The 23,478-nt window shown below is 43.7% G+C and overlaps 1 long non-coding RNA gene across 2 annotated transcripts; it reads left to right on the top strand.

Annotated features, from left to right (window-relative positions):
* Positions 1–3,481: 3,481 nt before the first annotated feature.
* LOC147973080 (uncharacterized) lies at positions 3,482–7,651 on the top strand. 2 transcript variants are annotated; one of them, XR_015602757.1, is made up of 3 exons: positions 3,482–3,753; positions 3,942–6,046; positions 6,719–7,651. It is a non-coding gene; the product is annotated as an uncharacterized LOC147973080 (long non-coding RNA). The 2 variants fall into 2 exon arrangements; XR_015602756.1 differs by having other exon boundaries at positions 3,482–4,041; positions 4,116–6,046.
* Positions 7,652–23,478: the final 15,827 nt, after the last annotated feature.

Genomic DNA, 23,478 nt, shown 5'->3' with positions numbered 1-23,478 from the left:
AACACCGACAACCCAGTCGTGCTGTTTGGACACCCGATCGAGTCCCTGAGGCCTGCCCCAGCCATCGGCCAAGGTGCTGCGATAACCCCAGAAGTGCTTCGTCGCATATTGGGAGCACACTCCAACGGGATTGTGGCCAACAATCCCCGAGATGGTCATCATCGCTACCCCGAGCCTACAGCCCCTCAACCCACTCCAGCTAATTCCGACGACGAGACCCGTGGAGGAGCCTCAAGGCACGCCCGCTTGGATGTAAACGAGGTAGACTAATGTCACCCGAATCGTATCGAGTCCCAGTGTACCCTCGCGTTGTAATCGTGTGGTCTGGTAATTAAATGCCGCCTGTTGTCGTGCCTCTATTTTAATAGTGGCCTTGCCTGGATACGCCAGTATGCAGTATAAGATTTCTATCCCGGGCACAGTCACCAAAAATCACCCCGTCAACCCCACAGTAACACATCACTGTAGTGAGATGTGTGAATCCGTGGCTTGACCTCGACCCTTGGAACAGAGCTGAGAAATTTTCTTTACCATTCACCACGGTAAAAATGACCCAGCTCCGGTGCTATAAAAGGCCACTGCGTGACCTTGCCAAGCACCCCTCATCTTGTGCACCATCCTCACAACCATTTCTTGCCATGCCGAGCCCTAGCATTTATCTGAGAACCCCAGATGCAACCCCAGGTAGTTTTGTCAAGATATTGCGGGATTTTACCTGCAGTACCATGGGCGCTACCCAGCCACCCCAGTACGAGCTGTTCAAATCAAGAATTACCCCTTCCACCTCGAGATATTGGGCAGCAGTACACATCCCTCCCGTAAACTCAAACCAAGATCCAACGGAAGTCTCCTTCGTGGGGAAATCTATGCCAACCCCACAGATGGCCATAGAAGCTGTTGCATACGAAGCTTGGATACCGACTGATTATTGTTAAACCAAACTTGGATATCGACTGATTATTTGTGAGAACCATGATTATTATTTTGTGATGGACTAACCCTTTGCATTAATTATATTATTGAGTATCCCTGGGACGGTTCTACCTCCTGGATATTCATTATGATTATTTCTTTTTAAAGCCCTTTATGAGGTGTCGCTCAGACGCCCGACTGTGGCATTTCTTTTAAAGCCCTTTATGAGGTGTCGCTCAGACGCCCGACTGTGGCATTTCTTTTAAAGCCCTTTATGAGGTGTCGCTCGGACGCCCGACTGTGGCATTTCTTTTAAAGCCCTTTATGAGGTGTCGCTCGGACGCCCGACTGTGGCATTTTTTTTAAAGCCCTTTATGTGGTGTCGCTCAGACGCCCGACTGTGGCATTTCTTTTAAAGCCCTTGCATATGACGATCATGCATGGATAATCATTAATTTAGGAGTAATCCTTGTGAATAAGGAACTCACTACGTCGGTTGTATCAAATGTAACGACAATAATTAGCCATATGGTGATTTATTGATTTTACACATTGTATGTTGCGTTTTGCATTTCGATTCAGAAGTGAGACTCCATCGGGAACCATCTATGTTTGAATCTAGTGATCCACATGTATATGTAATCACTACATCTATCAATTGCATGATTTTGTATTGCCAATGATGTAAGTTATCGGAAAGAGATTCCACCTCCGGAGAATAGTTGGGTATCTGCGTGAACCCTTGTGCTACAATACTTGCTCTATGTTTCACCATCTCATTGTTCTAAATTCCGTTTCCAGAAGAAAACTGGTGTAGGTATTGCTTATGAATACCTTCCCATTTATTGAGCAAGATTATTTCTACCTAGATTATACCCTTTGCTTGAGTTCAGTCCGAGTGTTGTTCACACTTTGCCATGGCCATGGTCTTTGGATCTGAATCATATGAAAGGTTTTGCAATCTAGTTGAGAAATGTATGTCGACAATTGCAGACTTCTGGTTATATGATTCTCCAGAATCTATATATGAATATATAGTTGATGGAAATATCGTTACCCATGGTGACTGCTCGCGATTTCCCAATGCGATTGAGTCGGGTATTCCGATATCCCGGTCATTGTGTGCACTATGACCTGGGTTGGTGGAGGTTTCCCGTCCACTGGGTGTATACTACCCATTAGGTGTCTGTCAACGTGAAGTTGACTTGCATTTACTGATTCACAAGCCTTGATATCCTTACTTGCGAGAAGCTGAATCCTGATGTACTTCTGCCATACATCTCCTCCTGTTGCTTTGAACGAGGAGTGGAGTGGATTTTGTTGGTACCTCCACTTTTTTAGGCGTACTTTTGCAGGATTGTAGGATTGTGTGACACCTTTATAGTCAGTAAATGAATATGGCAGATTATTCGCAATGTATTGCAAATCTTCTGAACGCATGGTTCAGATCTTTGAGTATGTGGATCTGAGGCAGAAATGTGTTGAACATTCCACTAATTTCCTGTCATTCTTTATAGTACTTGAATTCTCCCCCTAATGCCTGGAAATGTTTCTCATTGAATCAGCATACCGGCCTTGAATAACTTCCCATGTGAGGGGCTTGAGGTATTGACGATAATACAGTTATTCCTCACATAGATCCCAACTATATGTTGAGGGGCCAATGATCACTAGTGCAGAACCGGGCAATAGCACCGGTTCGTAAGGCCCTTTAGTGCCGGTTCGGTAACCGGCACTAAAGTGTGGGCACTAAAGGCCCCCCCCTTTAGTACCGGTTCAGCACGAACCGGTGCTAAAGGGCAACCACGTGGCACGAGCCAGCTTCGGGGGCAGGGAGCCCTTTAGTACCGGTTGGTGACACCAACCGGTATTAAAAGGTTGGGGGGGGGGGTTGGGTTTATGATTTCTTTTTCATTTAATTTTGTGTTTTCCATTTAATTCTTTTTCGTTTGCTGGTATTTTATGATACTACATATTATACACGTTATGCATATATATAAATAGAATTTCTAGTAGAACCGATCATAATATATATATATATATATATATATATATATATATATATATATATAGAAACTCTATTAATAACCCAGGGTGAAGAATAAGTAATTCTTCACCCCAGTCCATCAACCGAGCCACGGTCGGAGCAAATCTTGACCGATGTAAAATTATGTTCCACTGCTGTAAATTTATGTTTGTAGGAGCGCTTGACTGGTACAGTAGGACCGTAGGAGGAGCCAACTCCCCAACACCTATATCCTTTCTAATCAGCTACGGCGGTTTCACTTTAGTGCGGATGGGCTCGACACCGTCCCTCTCTCCCCGGACCCTCCTCTCCGACGATTGTCGAGGCGGCGGCAGTGACGGCGATGGTGCCGGAGGGACGACCCGGAGACAAGGGCTACTTGCCTCTCGTACGTGGAGTACTCCCCCCTTTCCCTCTTCATGGGGTAGCGATCAGGAGGCGAATTGGGCAGTGCGGCGATACAGTGCGAGCTCGGCGACGGCAACGACCTTCTCCGGCGTCCCTGTACGCCGCCGGAGGTATTCTCACCGTTAAGGTCTCCCTCCTCTTATTCCTTCCCCTTTCCTCCATGAATTTCTGAATTTTTAGGGTTAGGGTTCTTGATTTTTTGAGGATGGACAAAGAAAGAGGAAGTAGACCAAGAAAGGAGATGAAAGAAAAGAGGGGAGCTTGCGTGTTTGAGGGGGTGATGGAGTAGACCTTCGCTCGATTGTGGGATCATTTGAAGGAGGTGGAAATCATGCAGGAGGAGAAGAAGAGGAGAAGCTCAACGATGCGGAGGAACAACATTAGTATCTTCTTCGATCCAGCCAAAGGTGATAGCCCTGTTTCCTATTTTCCTCTCTGTTTTGGATGAATTGTTCCTTCTTTCTTCCCTGGAGCTCCACTAGTATGAAAAACAAAGAGCCATGTCCAACCGTTTTCACTTAGAGTGGAGTTGGGATGCTGCTACTATATTTAGGATGGTCATCCCATTAATTATGTTGCATCTGCTTTGTTGTAGAAGAAGGCACTGAAGGAAACCATAAAGGATAAAACACAAGAAAATTTGAAAGAACGAGATGAATGCTGCGAGCAACGAAGAAATCACTCCCGAATAAGAAGTACAAATCATTCAAGCCCAATTAAGTTTTATCTTAATGCACAATCTCACTAACTCCCTATACCGTTTTGTTAGGTTTCCAGTCCTTCAAACACTGTCATCGGGGCTGATCTTACCTCTGAATAGATTGAAATTTAAACTTTTTGATTCAAGGATCTTGCTAAAGGACATGAATGTGTCTTTTCTTAAACGTTGACTCGTCCTGAACACTACAGTGAGGCTGCAGAACTCTCTAGTGAGACATGGTAGCAACTAGCGAATGGCAAGATGCAGAATATGGTTTTCCTTATCCAATTCATAGAAGCACTAACCTTCTGTGAAAGCACGACATAAACTTGCAGTACACTAAACTTTCTCAGGTTTGCTTCTCACATTTTTACACCGAGCTTAAGGCGAATGATAAATGGTTAAGCACCTATTTATTTGTAGTTTTGATCTGTTGATACACACTGAACAGAAGGATATAGCTGGATGTGCTCCTATTTTACGTCGATGTAAACAAGCGATGCAATCGATGTCGCATGCAAGTTTGGAATATGTATTTCTTGTACATGCTCCTATTTTTTGTTGGCCCCATATCTCTTACCTTGTCTATCAGAATTTGTACATTAGCTCGTGAATGTGGCTGAATCCATATGGTACGCTAGATTTTTGTATGTGGCTGGTTGGAAACATTTGTTGGTATACACGGACCATCTCCTAGCTTTTCAATATTCATGGAAGCTGAGTTAGATTTATTTTAGTTACCATGAGGTGGACCATGACCCTCATCAAGCCTGTCAAACTTTGCTAATTTTTTAACCCGCCCTTAGTCCAGGAAAAAAAATCTTCTATAACAATAACTTTTCATTTTTCATTCAGGTTGTTTGTTTTTTGTAGCATAAATCATATTGGAATGTACTTTTTTGGCAAGTAATTATGTGTGCCTGGTCAATTATGTGTTTCATTTTGATGACTCTTTGGTGCCAGACAATGTCTAGTTCAATATGATGACTTCCAGTGTTGTACCTCACACAACTTGATAAAAGACATGGTTTAGTGTGCATTGAAACAGTGATTACAGAGTTTGGCCTGTTTATCTTATTTCTCTCTATATTTTTGATTCATACCATGGAGCCAGCGTGTTATGGGTTCATGTGATTCCGATAAATTTCGTGCATCCAAAATCCCTCTATGATATCTTTGATTTTGACATTGTTTCCAGTTTAGGATACCGAAGCCTGCTAATCCTTTAAGGGCCTGTTCAGAAGTGCTCCGGCTCCGCGCTTCTCCGAAAGCGGGCGAGGAGCTGGCCGAACACCGGCAGCTTCAAGAAGCCTGCTCCGCGGAGCAATTCTGGACGCAGTGCAATTTTCTGGAGCTACTCCAGCCCAAGCTTCGTGAAAACCAGGAGCAGAAGTTGCTCTTTATTACATCCCAATGCCCTTCCGAAGTGGCATGCGTAACGATTCGATATGAGCGGAGCGAACCAGCGTCCTCGCAGGGTGATTTGACTATGGGGTCCTCTCCTCTCTGGCCCATGTTGATGGAGCAGAATCTGCCGCTGCTGCCGAACGCTTATCACCTCCCGTGAGAAGCTGGCTGGCCGAGAAGCTGGCCACTTGGGAAGCGAGAGAGCTTCCGAATGGGCCCTAAGTGTTATATGTGCTTCTTTGTTGGTGGCCTCCTTTTATTCGTATACTTCTAAGAACTGAAAATATTCTGTTTTTCAGGTATCTGTTCAAGCGGATGACGGTTAATGTATGAGGGATAGAGAATTACAGAGCAATGTCTTCGTCTTTAATAACCAGAAGAAATATTCATGTTTTGGTTAGAAGAAAAGTGAACCTAAAGGGTACAGTACTATTAATAGGATACTATGTTGTTTACAGGCTTACAACCCATGGATAATAATGTTTCAGTCGCTGGAGAGATTGCTGAATAGATAAGTTGATGTAAAATTTCTGGTCACCTGCAAATTAAGCTGCTTGAAGATCAAGTTCGACAGTAATCAGCTTTCAAGTTAGGTAGTATTCTGTTTTAGAATGTGTAATTATATGCCTAATATTGTTGATCAATTTATTATTTGCAACTTCTATAGGAAAAAAATCCCCCTTGTAGAACAATTATGTATCTCGGGGACATGAGTGTTTTTGGTAGCATTTAGATAGTCTTTGGTGGTGTAGCTATGATACAGTTGAATAAGTGTTACGGATGATAGACCTTCCTATTGATGTATCTCCACTCCATGATATTGGAATTTTGTAAAGCATCGAGTTGTATTAGTAGGATTGAACAGGAAATATTATTCTGGTTGCATGAGTGTTTTGTCACCTCACAGTACATTGAGAAGGCCAATGAAGAAACTTCTAAGAGTACAAAACACGCACCTATAAAAAGTACAAACTATACATACAGTTGAATGTGTATTACAGAGGTATCTATTGTTGTCGTCAAGTGCTTAGGGAATGGTCGGTGTTGTTGTTCATCGTTAACACATTCTTTGGATTTTTCAGAGCTATCTATTGAAATATGATTACTTTCTTTGTCCTTGGGAACTTTTTACCACTGCCATAGATAATAGTCTATTTATTTCTGTCTAATATTTATTTATTTTTTCTAATATTTATGTAGTTCCTTGTAACATGTGGCTGATGGATTATGAAGATTACCTTTCAAACTAATGCTTCTCTTTTCAGCTTACATTTTTGTCCTTGGAAACACGACGGAGAAGTCACGAGGAGCTGCAATATACGTGTACATGTAACTATTGTCCAGGCCCTGGAACCTTTTCAATAACCTTTGCTGAAACTGTAGGGTCATCCAGACGTGGATGTTATAAAGGCTAACTGGAGATACAACAAAAACTGTAGGGTCATCCAATGTGGTTTTGTAACCTCTAATTCGAAATCCAGTGTCCGCAGTTTGTCATGGCTGAACCACTGCCCATCTCGAGAAGGACGAGAGGAACTTAGTTTTCTCTATAGATTGAATTTGTACGTGCTACTTTGTCAAGCAATGAATCAAACTTATTGCTCTGTAATTTTTATGTAAACTCGGATCATCTTTGTTCATTGTTACACCGATGTAGTCATGTCATTTTTATGTCTTGGCAACAACGCTCAGGAAATTTTTTGTGTGGTCTACTGCTAATGAGTAGAACACACAATGTGGTCCGGTAGACAACTTGTTGTGTAGAACACCGGAGGAAACTGCAGATCATGAATCCAAGACCAAGAAAGCAACATTTTTTTTCTCAGATACACTGAACAAGACACTTTGCTACCAGGATAACACGATGGTGAAATCTGTCTTCCCGTTACAAATTTCAGTTCTATCCAGATCTTGTTAGACTGAATAACCTAAGTCCAACTGAATGCCATGGTCCTCCATGGCATTAGGATTCAGAATTCTTCTATCTTCTTCTGGCATTGGCACGGCTTTAGTCAAGCTTCTGATTGCACGCAAGCATCGACAGATGGAGTAGCTGCACATGGTTGTGGTTGTGCTCGTTCTCGTAAGTGGCACGAGCAACCCGCCATTGCCGCTACACCACTCCACATGCTTCCTGGTGATGCTATATCTGTGCCCCCCGCCCTCTGCAATTTATTAGTCCGTACTAAATTACTTGATTCACTTGCCACCTACAAAGCAAAGATGCAGATCTCACCAGCTAAATGACATGTATAAAAGACATATATCTGAAGTTGCATGCGGAAGAGAAGGAAATTTTGATCTGTATTATCCATGCCCTTCGTATCAAGAGAATACAGTTGGGAAATATGCAAAATTGTAATTCTCACAGAGAAAATTGATAGATATTAATAACAAGCAAGATTTGTTAACATGCAAAACTGACAGAAGCTCATTATTTCTCTGCATCAATAATTTGTCAGAGTGAACATCTGAAGTCAGCATTTTAGGAACACGTTGGTCAAGAGTTGCCTGTCATGTCCAGTTGCAACACTGTGACACCATGTAAAACTAAAGAATTTTCCTTTTTGAGATTAGAGTTTGAGGGTCTGGTTCTATTTGGACCTTGCATGCGTCGGAGCCTGTAGAAAGTGTTGCGTAAAATAATTGTAATGGTTTCCTGTATCAATAAAGCTTCAACTTTACCTAGAAAATATTGATCTGGTTCTTAATTAAACCAAGAGAACTCAAAATCAGATTAGCACACAAAATTGAAACGCAGCAAGAACAAGGTCATTGTATGAACTAAGAATCACTTAAGCCTTCAGACATTATATGAAAACTTCTAAAAAACAACACAAAAAAAACAGTTGAATGTTCAGCGGCGCTCCCACAACAAAATGAGCTATTGATACCTTTGTCACTAATTTCAAAAAGATACATGCATCGACTTGTTCTAATCTTATAAGACCTTAACATAAGCATTTTTATTTCACATAACATGGGCACCTCGTTCTGCTCTCATTACAACAGGGACAAGTGATTCTTGAAGAGTGCACTAATTAGCACCACTGCTTATATAACAACTCACGACAAAAAAAATCTGATGCACTCTGAATACACAAAGGAGCTTCAGTTTATCAAAAGTAGGTACGGATGTCACTAGGGGGGTGGAGGCAGCCACGTTTGAAGGAGCCGGCCACAACTTACAATTAAGTAGGAGGTCGATCGTGACCAGCTTGAAGAGGAGGCCGATGATAACTGGAACATGACTACTCAACAGCGCCAATGAAATATCTAGATCCAGATTCAATCAGGGAGGTGAGGCTAGGAGACAATACAATAGTGGAGCTCGTGGAGAGCGCCGACGCCGCAGAGTGCGACCCTGTAAGACTTGGCGCCGCTGCTTCCGTTAGACGGTATCCCGCTGTGGGACGACCTCCTCCCCTTCTGCCCAGACACCGGAGCCGGCACGCCAACATAGGGATAGACTAACCTGCTCCGCTGGCATCCGGAGAAGAACCGCTATGGCTGCACGAGGAACGGGTCCGGATAGTGGAGGTGACCTGGTTGAGATGGTGTGGAGAATGTAGAGCCCTCCCACGATCCATGGGGTGTTTTTCGCGTGAGGTAAAAATTACCTCGCAAGGCTGAGGCTTTTTTGGTACCGGGCCACCCGTGTGTGAGATAAATTTACATCTAAACCTTTGTTTGTTGCGTTTCTTTTGTAGCTCCAGAACATAGACCGGTTCCATTTTTCAGGGTGTAATTTTACCTCCTTACGTTCCTTGGGGATGGCTGGGGTGAGAAATAACAATTCTTCACCTTGAGCAACGAATAGCGCGACCCTATATATATATATCATCGAATGTCTCACAACCACCATTAATTAATTCACACATATATACACACATGTATATATATATAATTAGCTAGCTATCTACAATTTCTCCTAATTGATGCCTTCGGAGCCAGTGGCATTAGCCTAATTGGTGCCTTCGGAGCACGATAACAATTGGAAGTGGTTCATGGGGGCGGTAGCGGGTAATAGTATTCTCCCTTGGGATCTATGACCTGGTCGAGCAAAAATCCCGCTATTTCCTCTTGAATTGCTTCTATGCGGTCCTCTGGTAGGAGCTTCTCCCGCACCTCTTTGAACTGTTAAGAAGGAGATCAATATGCATGTGTATTAATTGTGTGACTAGATATCGATAATGGTGTAAAAATTGTGAATAGTGTTCCGACAAACGTACCCACTCCTGTCTTTGAGATCTTCTCCTTTTGGACGCCATCATGCGAATGTTCTCGCAAACATAGTATGCACACAGATTATTCCCCGGCGCCTACTTCAGGGCCTTTACGAGAATGAAATTTGATCATATAATAATTAATCAAGCATGATAATTAAAGAGATGGCAGCTAGCTAGTACTACTTAATTACTTACCTGGGGTCGATACCATTTCATATTTTGTTTCCATGGTCCTGGAGTGGCCCTGATGAACTTTGCCCAAGCCCTGCCCGCCGACAAAGAAAATGAATAAATGGGTTATTAAATAGTTGTTATCAGGAAATGACGAACTAATTAAATAGGCCGAGATATAGTTAATAATGATTGAAATTACCTGTTGACTATCCCCTTCACGATGGTGTAGTCACTTGCTTTCTTAAGTAGTGAGTCTAGTACTTCAAATGTTCCTTCATCAACTTTAATGATTAACAAGATCCAGTGAAATCTGCATGCACACACGTTTGCATGTCTTAATTAAGCGGGCATATGTAAGCAAAAACATGTAGCTAGCTAGTAGGCAAAAATAGAATTTGTAGTACAAGACAGTGTGACTCACTCGAAGTTGTAAGGAAGTAGTATATCTTCATTGTATTTGAGGCGCTTGAAGAACTCTAGCATGCTTTCCTCTACACTTTTTTCGTAATATGGATATAATTTCCATGTGTATTCATTAATGGTATTTGGGTCAACGAACCCAATGCCATAGCGTTCACCTTTTTTCATTTCATAAATCTTCATCCTGCATAATACCACAGAAAAGAATATAGTGAGGATAATTACAGGTAATGATTGATCAAAATGATCACTACAGCTGGCTTGAGACTTAAATTACAGAAAGAAATCACTTACAGACAATAGCAACTGACGATAGATTTGTCGAGTGCGTCTTGATTGTATAGCTGAAATAGTTCTGAATACTCAACGGACACAGCTGTCTCATGGTAGTAATGATCCTTCTCGACATTCACCATGAGGGACTCTCGATTGAAAATCTTTGTAATGTCCATGTACCATTGATGCAATTCATACATTCTCGTTGAGAGCTTCTTGACCACGTCTGGCTCGACCAAAGGTTGGCCCCGGACATATTTCCGTTTTATTTCCTCCTCTCTAGTCGAAGACATGGGCTCGATATCGAGGAGTTATCCAACAGTGATCATGAGCGTTTCAGCCTGCTCAATATGCTCCTCGGTTATTACCACATCGCCCAGCCCGGGAACGTTAACGGTTTGCCCACAATAATATTGGGCGCGCCTACTCTCATGTGTTGTTGGCACAACAAGCGGGGGGATTGATTGCGCCGCCTGTTCTCCCAGCTGGGGAACGGTTTTACCGCTCCTTTTGCCAGCTGATTTGCTCGAGCTCGAGCTCGCCTCTTTCTGTAGACGTGCTCGATTTAACTTCTTGATGTGGCGCTCATAGTCTGTGTCAACAGGCTTGGGAGCTGGTGCTCTAGCCATACGAATGAAGTGGTCAATCTTTTCCTCAGGCACTTTCTCCCTTGGCGGCGGTGGCGGTTTCGGTGCAAAATGGGCTTCCACCTCGGCCTTCGATATGGCTACGTTTTCCTCCTCGGACTTGTCGTAAGGCCTCTGCGGAAGAGGCGCGAGGCTTGGACCATATTGAAATCGCTTGCCTCCACCTGTACCTCCAATACTACCTCGACTTGTACCGCTACGCACCATAGCTGAGGCGGTTCTCTTCCGTGATTGCTGAGGCGGCGAAGACGGCTGACGTGGCTGAGTTGGAGGAGGAGGAGTGGCCTGAAGCTGTGCCGGACTTGGAGGATGAGTGGCCTGAAGCTGTGCCGGACTTGGAGGAGGAGTGGCCTGACGCTTTGGTGGACTTGGAGGAGCGGGAGTCTGCTGACTCGGTGGCGGACTTCGACGAGGAGTCGGATGATGCGGTGTCGGGGGCCTTCGAAAGATAATGCAATCCTTTCTCCATAGGATGATACGATGGTTGGCCTCTCCCAGTGTGTGCTCATCGTCACCTCCAGGATGTCAAGCTCTAGCCCTGAATATTGGTCCACCACCTCATCAACCAAGACACGAGCATAGCCCGCTGGAATCGGGTTGCAATGGAAGGTTGCCTCGGGGGGATTTGTAAAAGCAAGGGCGTCCACTACCTTCATGGATATGTTCTTCATTTTGAAGTGTAGCTCGCAATTAGTGTTCTCCATGATGTCATCCACTGGGTAGCTATCCAGCAATGCGTCACCCGGGGCGGAACCCATGCTACTTCTCGGCATGGATGGGACGGTGCTATCCAATGCTGGATCATCCGCTAGCAGCTGCAGCTGTTGAGGCCCCCTTTGCTGGCTAAGTGAGTCGATCTGCTCCTGCTGCCGCTGGAATTTGACTGCCAAGTCCGCGTGCGCTGATTCTAGGCCTTGAAGGCGTTCATAGTCTAGCTTCCTCTGCTCCTCCTCCATCTTCCTCTTCTTCTCCTCCGCAATATTATTTCTCGCACGGGTTCTGTAGTCGGCGTTCTAGTCCGAAAACCCCTCATACCACGGAATAGCGCCCATGCCTCGTGTTCTTCCCGGGTGTTCAGGATTTCCCAGGGCACGCGTAAGCTCGTCGTTCTCTCTGTTGGGCTGGAACACCCCCGATCGAGCCTCTTCTATTGCAACAAGTAGCTTATCTTCGGCTTCGTCCAAATATGCCTTCTTCGAAACTTTGCCTGTCTTCGGGTCCAACTCCCCCCATGCGCATAGAACCAAGTCCTGCACCTGGGGGGCCAGCTCAATGTTTCTGGAGTGACACCTGCATCCTCCATCTCTTTCTCAGACTTATCCCACTTAGGCATTCCCATCGCACAGCCACCTGGCCCCAGCTTATGGAACTTATCCTTTTTTGCGGCATTGGCCTTATTTATTCTCGATCGTTCCTTAGATAATTCCGAATCCTTGAATTTCACGAAATCGTCCCAATGAGCACTTTGCTTCTCTAGAGTTCCCTCGAATACTGGAGTCTTCCTTCCTCCCTTGACGTACTTGGCCCATTCACGATTCTTGTGGTTGTTGAATGCAACCGCCATCTTCCTAAGAGCAGTGTCCTTGACTTTCTCCACATCTGCATCTCTGAAATGATCTGGTAGGGTAAAATGTTCCATGAGCATTTCCCAAAGCAAAAGTTTTTGTCTGTCGTCGACAAAAGTAACTCCTGGACGTGGCTTTGCTAGCTCTCTCCATTCTTGAAGGGAGATCGGGAGTTGGTCCTTCACAAGAACTCCGCACTGACGAATGAACTTGTCCGCAATCTTCTTAGGCGCTAATGGTTCGCCATTAGGTTTGATGGCCTCGATATTGTACTTTACGCCCTCCTTCAACTTTTTGTTCGGGCCTCGTTTCCTGTTGCCTGAAGATTTGCTCGATCCGGATGGCTGAAAGAAGAAAGATCGATTCGTTAATATATCTTCAAGTCATTTAAAACATGTGATGATCACCAGATGCCTGCTTATATAAATATATATACCTTGCCAGTCTTTGTTGTTTCAAGATCAACATTTTCTTCGTCATGTTCATAGTTCATGACTTCATCAATTCGGTCGTCGCGATCGAATATCATATCACCCTCCCCGGTGTTGTTTAGATATTCGGAGCCGTCATAATCTTCTTCATTCTGATCATCATCTGGCCCGCGAGGATTGCGTATGATATTGAACAGGGCCTCTTCTCCCTCTCTGCCGGTATTGTCCACCATAGGTTTTATTTAACTAATCCAAAAGAAATATATTCAAATTACAATGCATGGATGCAATCAATTAATAAGGAAAAACTGAATCAATCATAGTACATAATAAGCATCATCGAATATAATCTCGAATACGTCATCTCGAATAATAGATATAATATCGAATACATCGTCTCGAATAATAGATATAATCTCGAATACATCGTCTCGAAGAATAGATATAATATCGAATACATCACTAGCTAGCTAGCTAGCAAGCTAATAAAGATCGAATACTACAGAGTAATCTAGGCCACTCGCGGTTCCTGAGGTGCGGGCGGTGGACACCCAAAGAGAAGGAACCATCACTGGATCATAGCTCGGGTGATCTCCCAAAAGAACCTGCCAGGTATTGGAGAACCTGACATCCATAGCAGCCATGTAGCGATGGGCGTGCTCGTCCTCCTCCCTGACACGGCGACGTACCACCTCCGGCGGGGCCGGCTCCCTCCGCACCGAAAGTGGCCCACGCGAACGCCACCAAAGGAGATCATGGTCGACGACGGGACCTGGGGCCGGGTTCCTCACCAAGCGTCGCGCCCCTGAAGGTAGCACCTCCCAGTGCCATCCCGGCGGAGCCCAGTCCCGGACATGGGTCCTCTGAAGCAGGACGTCGTCGCGAACGGGTCGACGGCGAGGATGCCGGCGGGGCATCGTCGACAACAAATACTATATGCCGCAAAAGTAACATTTTTTAAATGATTGGATTGTGATTTCTAACATTTCTATAACTAAAATTGTATAACTAATTTTTCTTTAACATTTCTAACATTTCTATATAACTAACATTTCTATAACATTAATACAGAAAAAACTAGCATTTCTATATAACTAACATTTCTATAACATTAATACAGAAAAAACTAATATTTCTATATAACTAACATTTCTAACACATTTCTATATATAACTAACATTTCTATAATATTAATACAGAAAAACAGAAAAAAACTAAAAACTAAAAACAGAAAAACTAAAAACTAAAAACAGAAAAACTAAAAACTAAAAACATTGTGTGTGTGTGTGTTTGTGTGTATGTGTGTGTTTGTGTATGCATGTGTGTGTAGAGGCGACGGCGACGGCGAGCCAAGGCGACGGTGTCGGCGGCGCGGCGGCTTTGATTGGAGGGAGGAGAGGGGGGACAAGGGCTCACAACGCGTGCGAGAGGTCGAGGCGACGGCGACAGCGACGCGGACAGGAGCGGGGACGTGGACGGGGACGGGCCGGCGACGCGGACGACATGACGGGGGCGGCACGACGAGGACAGGGCGACGCGGAGTCGACGGGGACGGCGCGACGGGGGTTGCGACGGCGCAGGACTGGGCGGTGGCGATGGAGTAGAGGGAAGTGGAGAAGGAAACTGACGAAATTTTTCGAAGTATTTTCTTATATAGAAAACACCTTTAGTACCGGTTGGAGCCACCAACCGGTACTAACGGTCTCTTTTGGCCAGGCGAAGCGGCGGGAAGCGCACCCCTTTAGTACCAGGTGGTGGCACCAACCGATACTAAAGACCCCCCTTTAGTACCGGTTGGAGCCACGACCCGGTACTAAAGGGAGTGTGCTGGCGCAGGTGCGGTGCGGCAAGTTTAGTCCCACCTCGCTAGCCGAGGGGCGTCCGCACTGGTTTATAAGCCCCAGTGCGGTAACTCTCTCGAGCTCCTCTCCAAAGCAGGCCTACTGGGCCTACCTGTTCTATGCTGCCCTGTGGGCCTACAGGGCATTTGTGAGCCTGCATCCTGGCCCAACAACATGTTGGGTTTCTAGTCGTATGCAGGCCGCTTTGGCCCAGTTGGCGGGCTTTTTTATTTTCTTGTTTTTTTGCTTTATTTTTTTGTTTTATTTATTTTTGAGTTGTTTTTTTGCTGTATTTAGAGTTTCTTTGTGAATATTTTTGCTTTAGGTACAAAAAATTACAAACTTTCTGTTAGTGCCTGTAGTTTTCAAATTTAAATAGTTTAAATTTTGAATTATTTGAAATTTCTGTGAATCACTAGTTTGTGAATAACTTAACTTTGAAAATAGAATTTTCAGTGATTCTTTTTTATTATGTTTAATATTAGTGTGTTTTATCATTATATTCAATTTGGTAATGCTTAGGTTATTTAAAAAATGAAATGCCTTTGTAACAGATGAGTTTTCATCCGAAACCCTGATACTTCGAAAGAGATTGTCCATTTTGTACGCGAAGTGCATCCAGTTTGTTTGCACATAAAATTTCTTCGTGTATCAAATGCCAAAATACATAACTAGCTACCCTAACTATTACAGAGATTCCCTCCTGGGTGTGAAACACAGAAGAAAGTGATGATAGTGAAGCCGATCACATCCTAGATCTTTGGGTGTGAAACTTTTTCTTCGCGTGTGTCCCTTTGCGCCGTAGCCATGGAAAATCTTCATCATTTAACTGGATGCTCGGGTCAATATTCACTGTGAATGGAGCAATTTCATCAAACTTTTCATAATCTCCTGACATGTCTGTCTTGTCATCCACTCTCACGATGTTTCTCTTCCCAGAAAGAACTATGTGCCGCTTTGGCTCATCGTACGATGCATTCGCTTCCTTATCTTTTCTTTTTCTCGGCTTGGTAGACATGTCCTTCACATAGAAAACCTGTGCCACATCATTGGCTAGGACGAATGATTCGTCTGCATACGCAAGATTGTCGAGATCTACTGTTGTCATTCCGTACCGCGGGTCTTCCGTTACCCCGCCTCGTGTCATATTGACCCATTTACACCGAAACAAAGGGACCTTCAAACCACGTCGATAGTCAAGTTCCCATATGTCTTGTATATAACCATAATATGTTTCCTTTCCCGTCTTGGTTTCTGCATCAAAGTGGACACCACTGTTTTGTTTGGTGCTCTTCTTATCTTGGGCGATCGTGTAAAATGTATTACCATTTATCTCGTACCCTTTGAAAGTCATTATATTCGAAGATGGTAACTGGGACAGCAAGTACATGTCATCTTCAATAGAGGCGTCATGCATGGTACGTGTCTGCAACCAGCTGGCGAAACTCCTGGTTTGTTCATGTGTAATCCAGTGATCAGACCGCTCCGGGTGTTTGGAGCGTAGCAAATTCTTGTGTTCATCCATATACGGAGCCACCAAGGCGGAATTCTGTAGAACTGTGTAGTGTGCTTTAGTGAGAGAATGTCCGTCCATACATACTATTTGTTCCCCTCCTAGCGTGCCTTTTCCATCCAGTCTGCCCTTATGCCGTGATTCAGGAACACCAATCGGCTTAAGGTTAGGAATAAAGTCAATACAAAACTCAATGACCTCCTCATTTTCATGGCCCTTGGAGATGCTTCCTTCTGGCCTAGCACGGTTATGAACATATTTCTTTAAGACTCCCATGAACCTCTCAAAGGGGAACATATTGTGTAGAAATATAGGACCCAAAATGTTAATCTCTTCACATAGGTGAACTAGGACGTGCGTCATGATGTTGAAGAAGGATGGTGGGAACACCAACTAGAAACTGACAAGACATTGCACCAAATCATTCTCTAACCTTGGTATGATTTCTGGATCGATTACCTTCTGAGAGATTGCATTGAGGAATGCACATAGCTTCACAATGGCTAATCGAACGTTTTCCGGTAGAAGCCCCCTCAATGCAACCGGAAGCAGTTGCGTCATAATCACGTGGCAGTCATGAGACTTTAGGTTCTGGAACTTTTTCTCTGGCATGTTTATTATTCCCTTTATATTCGACGAGAAGCCAGACGGTACCTTAATACTGAGCAGGCATTCAAAGAAGATTTCCTTCTCTTCTTTGGTAAGAGCGTAGCTTGCATGACCCTGATGTATGCCGTCTTTTTCGTGCATACATTGCTGGTCCTCCCGTGCCTCAGGTGTATCTTTTGTCTTCCCATACACGCCCAAGAAGCCAAGCAGGGTCACACAAAGATTCTTCGTCACGTGCATCACGTCGATTGCGGAGCGGACTCTAGGTTGTAAGTGCATCTAGTGCCCCTTAGTGATTTTGGTGTATTGAAGACTTATAGGTTAAGGAACTAATGCGTGTGTGAGTGTACACAGGTCTATAAGTCTATGAGGAGTTTGATATTTACAGGAAAAGTCGACCCCTAAAAATGAATATCTTCGACTGAAGATTTTGGTATTTCTGAAGACTTTCATGAAGACTTTGAAAGTGAAGAAATTGGTGTGTCCGTGAAGACTTGATATTCATGCGAGAAATATGAAGCTTGAAGACTTTCGTGTTCATAGTTTTGTTTTTCTCTTTCTTGAGTCATAGGAAACACCGTACTGTTAAAGGGGGTCGAGGAAATACTAAGGAAAAATTTCCATGTGATGCTCAACTCAAAATCCTACACCTACCAATCCCTTTGAGTGAAGCCATTGGAAATCTCATACAGTTCAGTCAATTTCTTCAGTGACAGAGATGAAGTTCTTCTGGTCTCTGAGGAATTTGTCCTGACTGAGGAGTTAGGAATTCGCCAGTGCAGATTGCCTACATAGTGAGGAACATGATAGCCCTGAGGATTTTACTACTCAAAATTCCGACCGTTGCTGTGCTATGCGCCAGCTGTCCCAAAATATCTATCCACCTAACGGTCATATCATTGAAGGGCATTTATGTCTTATCATGTCGGGCTGCTCCCTAGGCTATAAATAGCCGCCCCCTACAACCACTAGCTGGTTGGCTGCTCTGAGAGAAACTGACACTTGTCATTTGAGAGCAACCCATCCTCTGAGAACTTTGAGCGAAAATCATCAAGTGAGGAAAAACCAAAAACCCAAAACCCAAACACCTACAAATCCCAAGTGATTGAGCATCACTGAAGAGATTGATCCTGAGTGGATCCGACGCTTGTTACCTTTGAAGACTGTGCTTCTTCCAGACGGTTAGGCGTCATGGTCTAGAGCATCCAAGAGGAATTGTGGATCACCGAGTGACCAAGTTTGTGAAGGTTTGGAAGTCGCCTGAAGACTTACCACGAGTGATTGGACGAGGTCTGTGTGACCTTAGTTCAAGGAGAATACGGTGAGGACGAGGTGTCTTGGACTGGGTGTCCTTGACGAGGTGTCTCGAATTTAAATACTCAGCCGCTCCAACTAGACGTACAACTGAGACAGCAGTTGGAACTGGCCTACCAAATCATTGTCTTCACCGAGCTTACTGGTTCTATTTCCTCAACTCTTTCATTTCCTCATAACTATGCTGTATGTTTGTTCATATCTGTGTTTGAAGACTTTGACTGAAGACTTTCTCAATTTCCTCAGTTCAATTTCTTCAGTCTGTTTGTCTTCATCCTGTGTTATCCTGTGATTACGCTTCCTGTACTCTGTGCCTGTCTTTATTTCATCATGATGACTATGCTTGTATTCTGTTGTGTTTACTTTTGAGTACTTATTCCGCTGCTAGTAGTTCTTCGCTAAGGAATTTCCTCACCAGCAAATTCCTTAGTGAAGAATTTCATAAAAATCGCCTATTTACCCTCCTCTAGTCGATATAACGCACTTTCAATTGGTATCAGAGCAAGTTACTCCCTTGTTCTGTGTGATTTTGGTTTAACCGCCTGGAGTTTTAGTTATGTCGACCGCAGGTATGACGAAGGTGACATGCCCCATCTTTGATGGTCACGAGTATCCCAAGTGGAAGGCCATGATGAAGAAACGCCTCATGGCGATGAACAGCGAGTTGTGGACCGTCACTGAGATTGGCCTGACTGATCTGTGCAAGATGGCGGATGCTGATGACATTCGCAAGTATACTCTTCTCAACCTCACGGCGAAGGATGTCATCTGCTCCAGCCTGTCACAAAATCAGTTCAGGAATATCATGCATCTCAATCATGCGAAGCTCATCCGGGACCGTCTCTCTGAGGTCTATGAAGGTCATCGAACTTGTCATGATCCTTGGTTTGAGGACTTCAAGGAATCTCTCAAAACAATGACATTCGAACCAGAATCATCATCTTCTGCATCATGCCTTATGGCAAAAGATGCTAAGGTAACTGAATGCTACCTATCCGAGTCCAGTGATGATGAATCTGGTGATGAATTTGGACACAGCTATGTCAAACTTGCTTCCCTTGCTACTAAACAACAAAGAGCTTTGGAAAAAGCTCACTATATGCTAAACAAGAGCGATGATATGTTGGGTAAGGAAATGGATCAGTCAAAAGCTTTGGCTGAAAGTCTTCAGAGACTTCATACTAAGTATGACAACCTTCAAGATCAACATAACACTCTCTTATCGGATCATGAGAAGCTTTCTTATGAATTTCTTTAAGGAAAGCAAGACCTTGAGAAGCTAAGAGTGAGTTATGAAGATCTTCAGAAGGAGCGTGATTCATTACTTGCTCAACAAATCAGCGTTTCTCAGGAAGAATTTGTTCCACCATGCTTGAAGTGCATTGAACGTGAATCTGCTAATTCTTCACCTGAATGTTCAAATGCTGCTAATGTTTCAAATTCTTCACATGCCTCTGCTATCACTAATTCCTCATCTGAGGACATTGCTAGTATCACTGATAATGCAGGGCTGAAGGAATTGTACACGACAGGGATGTACAAAAGCCTCAAAGGGCATCAGGCTCTTTGCGATGTGCTTAAAAAGCAGATCCTCAACAGCAACCCTAGGAAAGAGGGTATCGCCTTTGAGAGGAAACTCAATGCTGATGGTACATATTGGAAGCCTGAGCAGTACCCCAAAACTACATGGGTTGCTGCAAGGGACCTCCAGTTGATCCATCTAACTTATCTGGATTTGCATGTGAATCTCCTCATTCTGATGATGAGTCAATTGACTCCAACTATAAGCTATTCAAAAATCAGAATGGTGAAGTATTTGCTAGATATGTTGGCACTAACTGCAGGAATGGCTCCCCTATGCAGAAAATCAGGGTTCCCAAAATATGTCTTGATAATCTTCAGGTGAATGTCATCATGACGCCACCTGTGAAGAATAGGAACCCCAGATCAAATTCTTCATATGGACCAAATTCCTCATATGGAGCAGAGTCCTCATATGAACATCATCGTGCTAACCCGTCTGTTTTGTAGGGAAGATCTAAGGATTATGGATATGTGCATTATTCTTCAAATCATTATGTCCATAAGTCCTCGAAGAATTTCTCTGCATACTCTTATGCTTACTCTAACCCCTCTTATGTGAGACGAAATGGACTGGCTTCCATGCCATCCTTTTCGTATGGAGCTCACAGAATGATGAACTCTTTGCCACCCCTTCAGATGTGGGTGGTGAAGAAAAACAACTAATCTCTTCTGCAGGGCCAGGTCTCCAGACGCACGTAATCGTCTGAAGAATTTGCTGGAGACCTGAGCATGCCTGATAGGACGCAGGCTAATCATGAAGAAATGAACTTTCATTTCTCACGTCCTCATATTGCTTTATCAGTTCTTTTACTTGATGAAATTGATCTGATGAATTGATGTCATATTCTTCACTGATGAAGTATATGAGTTTGTAAGCTGCACTAATTCATCTGCAGGATGATCAACCCAAAGCCACTGAGTGGGTCCTCGATAGTGGATATACAAACCACATGACTGGTGACAAGAATCTATTGATGGATGCTCCATTATCTCCATCGCATCTGAAGCATATCATCTTTGCTGACAAAGGCAAAAGTCAGGTATTAGGTCTAGGTAAGGTTGCGATTACAAAGGATCGACACATGGACAAAGTCATGCTTGTTGAGTCCTTAGGATACAACCTTATGCCTGTCTCAATGCTTTGTGATCTTGATATGGTTGTTGTCTTCGGCAAGTACCATTGTGTTGTGGTTATGGAAGCTGACAATTCCAAAGTCTTCGAAGGCTTTAGGAGAGGAGACCTGGATATTGTTGATTTCTCTAGAGGACCACAACCAGCCGTGTGCTTACTTGCAAAAGCTTCAGAAGGCTGGCTCTGGCATCGACGACTTGGTCATGCAGGCATGAGGAATTTGCACACGCTTGCGAAGAAGAAGCATGTCATTGGCATCGATAATGTCAAATTCCTCAAGGATCACCTATGCGGAGCCTGTGAAGCTGGGAAGATGACCAAGGCCAAGCATCCAGCGAAGACTATCATGACCACCACTCGCCCATTTGAATTGCTTCACATGGATCTCTTTGGTCCTAATCATTATTCTGCTATCTCAAATGAAGCATCTCAATATGGCTTCGTTATTGTTGATGATTATTCTCGTTACACATGGGTACACCTTGTTACTTACAAACATGAAGTGCAGGAAGTCTTCAAACGATTTTCCTCGAGGGATTCAACCAACTTTGGTGTGAAGATCAAGCATATCAGAAGTGACAATGGCACCGAGTTCAAGAATTCTGGTCTCGATGACTATCTTGATGAACTTGGTATCACTCATGAGTTATCTGCTCCTTACACTCCTTAGCAGAATGGCGTCGTGGAGCGCAAGAACAGGACTCTTGCTGAGATGGCTCGCACTATGCTTGATGAATACAAAACGCCTCGTTGTTTCTGGACTGAGGCAATTGATACTGCGTGCCACATCATCAACAGATTATATCTTCACAAATTCTTCAAAAAGACTACCTATGAACTCCTCACTGATAAGAAACCCAATGTAAGTTATTTCAAAGTCTTCGGTGCTAAATGTTGGATTAGAGATCCTCATCACAACTCAAAATTTGCACCGAAAGCACATGAAGGTTTTATGCTTGGTTACGAAAAGGACTCGCACACCTATAGAGTCTTCAACAACGTTCTTCACAAAGTTGTTGAAACTGTAGATGTGCGGTTCGATGAAACTAATGGCTCGCAAAGAGAGCACCTACCTACTGTGATAGATGAACCAACACCTGAGGAAACTATCAAGTTCAAGGCTGCTGAGGATGTCATTCCTACTGAAGAATCTACTGAAGAATTCATTCCAGAACATGAAGAACGTCGAGCTAATGCACCTGAAGAAATTTTGAAGAAAATGGTGCTGAAGAAAACACTGATCAAACTCTTCAACGACAACCAGCTCATCCTCACATTGCAAAAGAAGTGCAAGTTGAAAAGATCATCAATGACATCAAAGCGCCAGGTCCTCTCACACGCTCAAAAGCTTCACATTTGTCTAACTTTTGTGGGTAGTATGCTTTTGTCTCTATTACAGAGCCCACTAAGGTAGATGAAGCATTTCTGGAGCCTGAGTGGATTCAGGCCATGCAAGAAGAATTACATCAGTTCGAGCTCAACAATGTCTGGGAACTGGTCAAACGTCCAGATCCTCGCAAGCATAATATCATCGGCATAAAGTGGATCTACCACAACAAGCAAGATGAAAATGGCCTTGTGGTGAGGAATAAGGCATGACTTGTAGCTCAAGGCTACACACATGTTAAAGGAATTGATTTCGATGAAACTTTTGCACCTGTTGCTAGACTTGAGGCTATTCACATATTACTTGCTTATGCTAACCATCATGATATCACTCTATATCAAATGGATGTGAAAAGTGCATTCCTCAATGGTAAGCTTGAGGAAGAAGTATATGTTGCTCAACCCCCAGGTTTTGAAGATCCAAAGAATCCTGACAAAGTCTTCAGATTCAACAAGGCTCTCTATGGCCTCAAGCAGGCCCCACGGGCTTGGTATGATACCTTGAAGGGACTCTTCATCAAGAAAGGCTTCAAACCTGGTTCACTCGACCCTACTCTTTTCACCAAATCTTATGATGGTGAATTGTTTGTGTGCCAAGTATATGTTGATGATATTATCTTTGGCTGTACTGACCAGCGTTATAGTGATGAATTTTCCTATATGATGAGTGAAGAATATCAAATGTCTAGGATGGGAGAGTTGAAATTCTTCTTAGGTCTTCAAATTCTTCAACAACACAATGGCATATTCATATCTCAGGAGAAATACCTCAAGGATGTACTGAGGAAATTCGGCATGCAAGATTGCAAAGGCGTCAAAATTCCTATGCCCACAAATGGCCATCTGTGCACTGATGAAAATGGTATTGACTTCGATCATAAGGTATGCCGCTCCATGATAGGTT

The sequence above is a fragment of the Triticum urartu genome, chromosome 5A (genome assembly GCF_056163025.1).
Source record: "Triticum urartu cultivar PI428250 chromosome 5A, HENAU_Tu73, whole genome shotgun sequence".
NCBI lineage: Eukaryota > Viridiplantae > Streptophyta > Magnoliopsida > Poales > Poaceae > Triticum > Triticum urartu.
This window is presented reverse-complemented; position numbering and strand designations above follow the sequence as displayed.